We start from the raw sequence: 5,641 nt of genomic DNA, 5'->3' as shown, positions 1-5,641 counted from the left end.
ACCTGAACTCTAGTTCCAGCCTGATGCTCATAGTTTTGTGATCCTATAAGCTGTAGTTTCCTCCCTTGCAAAATGATTGTAAAACAGCTTGATTATAAGATCAGACTTGTGTTTTTAAAGATATGTGCATTTGATGATATGATCAGAGGTACAAGAAAGAGCATGGGGACCACAGTGGTCCAAACGTTCGTGATTAAGGCTTGAAAGCTGACAGGTAAGATGGAATGGAGAAGAGAGAGCAGGAAGACGTTTAAAATTGGGGAGAAAGAGGAGTGGGAATTGAGAGTTTTAATTATGAAATAAATGGAGTTTTTAAGTATTTCATCAATTTTTTTCACTTTTGATACATTTGGTACATTTCTTTAGATGTTGGGCTTTTTCTAAAATAGAAGGTTTCTCTTGCTCTTTTTTCCATTTTTCTCTATTTCATTCTCTTCATTGAGTGAATTATTTTCGTGGAAAGTTGCTTCCTTGATATTTTAGTCATTTGGAAACTGGAATTTGAGAAGATTAACATAGAAGCAAAAGAAATGCTTATGCTTCTATTCCTGACATAACACTCAGGTTTCAGGATAAACTTGCTTAAATTTTGGACAATTACCTGTGCAAAATAATGGTTTGGGGCCTCTTTGTTAAAATATTAAAGGAGGAAGTTACTCTTTAGCAAGTTGGTATAGTTCATTAATTGAGTGATATCAATGTACTGGGAGTATCAGCAGAAATTCTGTTAGAGTTTCAAAATCATCAGTTTCTAATAAGAGATAATCTGATATTATCCTTCTGTGGAATTCATAAATCTTGGAATTATTTAGGGTCTTTCAGTTCTTCAACTCAACTTTTTATCTCTTACAATGATTTCTTACATACATTATACTTGATAAGTGCTTATCTAGATTTTTTTATACACTTTCAATGATAGAAAACTTTTCATATTTCCAAAGCAACCAATTTCAATGTAGAGAAGCTCTAATAAGTGGTCCTTATTTTGAGTTGAAATATGCCTTCTTGTAGTTCAGTTTCTTGCTATCTTAAGAACAATTCCGTGTTACAATAGGAAGAAACACCACTGGTAACCAAGCCAAGATTAGACATCCTAGAATGCAAGTTTTTATTCCAGCCCTTTCCAGATTTCTTAGCATTTCTGTCTGACAGTCTTTTTTTTGGCGTTACGCGGGCCTCTCACGGCCGTGGCTTCTCCCGCCGCGGAGCACAGGCTCCGGACACGCAGGCCCAGACGCCATGGCCCACAGGCCCAGCCGCTCCGCGGCACGTGGGATCCTCCCGGACCGGGGCACGAACCCGCGTCCCCTGCATCAGCAGGCGGACTCTCAACCACTGCGCCACCAGGGAAGCCCTGTCTGACAATCTTGATATGCCGTCTATTAATCTTTTTCCCAGAATATCTTCTTCCTCTAAAACATGGGAAGAGGAAAAGGAGAGAGAGATCAGTGAGCAGAAACATGCTTTCCTTGATTAAAATATGAATTTAGACTTTGACTTTGGCTTGTCTGGATTCTTTGCTAAAATACAAAATTTTCTAAAATGTCAAAAGTTTTCCTCTAAGCATGGAGAGGAAGATTGGACACTAGATCCACAGTGCAGACACCTATTTCCTCATGAGCTACAATTCTGAATACCCACTCTAACACTCTAGTGATTTGCAAAAATAGAAAAGGAAAACTTTACAGACATAGTTGTCACTGCCTTCTAACTGGTCTTTCTGTTTCAAATTTTATCCTTTTCCAGGCCTCTCTTTTTCCCTGGAATTAATTTTTTTTAAATACGAATTTTACTTCCCTGTTCCGGTCTCACTGTATGTAAGTGCAGGCTCTTAAAAGGGGCTTACAAAGCCCTTTGGGATCTGGTTCCTTCCTGTCTCTTTAACCTAATCTCTTTCAGCCTCCCTCCACACCTCAGTCTTCAGCAGCACAGAAAACAATTTGAGACCACTCTGCCTTCATACAGGAGTTGTTACCCCCATTTTAAGTCTGATGAGTTCCTGTTCTCCCCTCAAAAACCAGCTAAAGTGCTCACTTGAGCAGCACATAGACTAGAATCAGAACCACGCAGAGAAGATTAGCATGGCCCCCGGGCAGAGATGGCATGCAAATTTGTGAAGCGTTCCATGTTTTCAAACTGTATGATTCCACTTTCAGGAGGAACATGGAGTAGTCAGATTCATAGGGACAGAAAGTAGAATGGTGGTTAGGCTGGAGGGGGGATGGGTAGTTATTGTTTAATAGGTAGAGTATCAGTATTGCAAGATGAAGCAACCTGTGGAGGGATGGTGGTGATGGTAGCATCACAATGTGAATATACTTAATGCCACTAAACTGTACACTTTATATTGGTTAAGAAGGTAAATTTTATCTTATGTGTATTTTGCCACAATTTTTAAAAAACAGCTAAAATTCCAGGCTCCTTTTCTCTGCACCCATGCCATTACCAGGGGGAGTTAGGCATTTTCATTATTTAACCAGTAGACTGAAATAGCTGCACCTAAGTGATTGTCAAGAACACTAACCTTGAACTCACTGCTGCTTAACACTCATCAAATACATGGTTGAACAACATAAACTTGCAAAGGATTGCCTTTGTGAAATACAGTCCACATATTTCTACAGACACAAAAAGATTCATCCTTGGAATAAACCACACAAGCCGGTCTCCACACATCTGGACCATACAGTCTATTCTCTTGTAAAACTGCTTTTATGAAACATAATTTGGCATTATGTCATCATTGGCCTATGTTTAGAGTCACTGTAGGAAACAGTCAGCCCATGAAATCCATTTAGTGTACAGGTGTGTTTAGGGTGGTATACTGTTCTTTTTCTTTTATTTTTCTTTCTTTCTTTTTTTTTTACTATCTATGAGGAAAAACTCTTTAGTTTTGGCACCAGAAATAGGTTTTCTTTGTAGGTAATACGAATAGAGTGATTGATTTTCTCATTTTTGTCTCCTTTCCAGAAAACCTAGAGGCCAACCAGTGGCTTGTTCTAGTATTTTCTAGACCTTAACTATGCTATTCTGTGTAGTGATTTGCTGTAGACTTCAAATTATCCATTAAAATTTATTTTCTTCTCCGAATCCACTTCATTATTCGTGTTGCCTTTTATCGCATGTTGTTTTGAACTTTAAATCCATTCTTAAATAAATGAGGAATAAATGAACAATTAACTAATAAATTCACCCTCTCCTCTAATTCCTACTGGATATTGCATATATTTTTATTATTGCTTGCATATATTCTATTATTTATTTGTACTTCATGTCTGCCATTTACAGTGGACAGTACACGCTTTTAATGCATGATACATGTCTTAATATTATTTCAACACAATTAGAATGTCTAGCTAATAATATGTGTATAAATAAGTCTACCAGATTGATCTGAAAAGAAATGAGAAACTCAATAACTTTGAAAAACAGAATGTAATTTATTAATCTTTTTAACACACAACATGTCCTTTTTTTGTAAGCAAATTATAGTTTGGGGGAGTGCTAATAGTAAAAGCTAAAAACTCAGATAAATGGCTGAAAGAATTCCCAATCTTAAATGAATTCTTGTTTATTTCTTGTGGCTATTAACATTCAGCCAAGCATTCAACTCAGTTCTTTCTCTTTTGTCTGTGTGTGCGTGCGTGTGTGTGTGCGCGTGTGTGTGTGTGTGTGTGTGTGGTGTAGCAGACTACAGGTATAGTAAGACTTATAGTTGGGTAAACATCTCTCTCTATATATATATATAGAGAGACATAACTAATAGCAATATATATTCATTATATGTGTATATACATATATATGTATATGTATTACATGCATGTGATACACAATAATAAATATATATACAATTTTGTTCTGTATAAATATATAGGCATATATACTAGTTTTATATATGCACATAATATAAAACCATAGGATATATACAAAACATATGTCTGTATATATACAAACATGCATAGGTGAATACAAAAACATATGATGGATATGTGTATATATATATATATATATATATATATATATATATATAAAGTCACAGTTATTTATGTAGATTCACAGGTATATTTAACCCCAAAACAGGTCTTACTAGTTCTATTTACTGAAATCAAATTCTCTACTCTTTTTCCACGACACAGCGTTCTTTTGTTTTCTGACTTTTTGTAGTCCTATTTGTTCCTAATAGTGCTCCTTTCTTTTTTTTTTTTTTTTTTTTGTGGTACGCGGGCCTCTCACTGTTGTGGCCTCTCCCGTTGAGGACCACAGGCTCCGGACGCGCAGGCCCAGCGGCCATGGCTCACGGGCCCGGCCGCTCCGCGGCATGTGGGATTTTCCCGTACCGGGGCACGAACCCGTGTCCCCTGCATCGGCAGGCGGACTCTCAACCACTTGCACCACCAGGGAAGCCCTCCTTTCTTGACCTCCATAGTAAATGTGTTCCTGTGATCACTTTTCTGCTTACTCTGCAGTCTACCTCTGATCAGTTGTATCCCTGTTGATGGTTTTATCTACAAAATTCCAGCATCAGGCACATATCCGACTCACCCTTGGACATGTCCACACAGGCGGCATGATTTCTCCACCTGAACTCATCATTTTCCACCCTTGGCACTCCATGGGATTGCTCCTCCTCTTAAGCCCCTGCTCTTCATGGTTGACATCTCCAGGTTCCTGTCACCCAAGCCTGACCACTGGAAGTGACTACTGTCTCATTCTCCTCTCTGACTGTTCTTCCCCACAACTAGCTTATCACCAGCTCCTTTTCATTTCACCTCCTAAAGATATCTCAAATCCTCTCTTCCAAGTCATTCCACCAACCTCATCTCCTGCAGAATTTTAGGTGAGAAACAGGATTATTTCAATAACCTCCGAAAATTCATCCTTTTTATTTTGACTGCTGAAATTTAAAAGGCAAATATTACCCTGCATTCTATCTGCGTAAATGTTTTCTTGGCTTTGTACTGCTCACAGATTCATGGTTTCTGTAGTTGCTGCCTGAGGGGTAAACCTCCAACTCTGCGTTAGCCATTTGCGTTTCTTTGCACACACTACAATGCTTCAAGTCTTCAAAACTTTGCTAGCGCCATTCTCTTTACCTGAGGGATCACTTCTTTCGTTCTTCAACCTTCCAGGTAATAGAAAGAATATAGATTTTAAGATCAAACAAATCCAGGTTTAGGTTTCAGCTCCACTACTGACGTTCCTGAAACTTAAATGACAGATAACAAGTCAAAACACTACTGATACTTCTTTGCATGAGAATCATTCCCAAGCCAACTTGTTTAATTAATTTGTAAAAAAAATTTTTTTTACTTTAGCAGGAATTTTAAACTCCACTAAGTACCTGCTTATGGTTTTGAACCTTCATCGACTAATCTTTTACAGACAGTAACAGATTTATATTCTGAATGAATTGAAGGACTTGCAAAGTTTGTTAACATCAGCTATTACAGAAAATTCCACATAAATTATAAAGGATTAGACTTTTCTTTCATATTTTTAATAAACGTGATCAAAATAAGCATTCTATCTCAGGTATTAAGTAAGCAAATATTTTTACCCTTTGTCACATAGATTAAAGTGCTGGCTCTCTGTGTGTGAGTGTGTGTATATTTAGTTGAGTCTGATGGCAGATTTCCAAATT

General features: G+C 37.5%; 1 non-coding gene across 1 annotated transcript; it reads left to right on the top strand.

Moving 5' to 3' along the window:
- Positions 1–2,026: 2,026 nt before the first annotated feature.
- On the top strand, positions 2,027–2,133 carry LOC114893482. The gene has a single exon (XR_003792907.1). It is a non-coding gene; the product is annotated as a U6 spliceosomal RNA (small nuclear RNA).
- Positions 2,134–5,641: the final 3,508 nt, after the last annotated feature.

This window comes from Monodon monoceros, unplaced genomic scaffold (assembly GCF_005190385.1).
Source record: "Monodon monoceros isolate NGI ecotype Baffin Bay Population unplaced genomic scaffold, NGI_Narwhal_1 Super_Scaffold_12, whole genome shotgun sequence".
NCBI classification, from domain to species: domain Eukaryota; kingdom Metazoa; phylum Chordata; class Mammalia; order Artiodactyla; family Monodontidae; genus Monodon; species Monodon monoceros.
The sequence above is the reverse complement of the archived record's forward strand: the minus strand, read 5'-3'. Positions and strand labels throughout refer to the sequence as shown.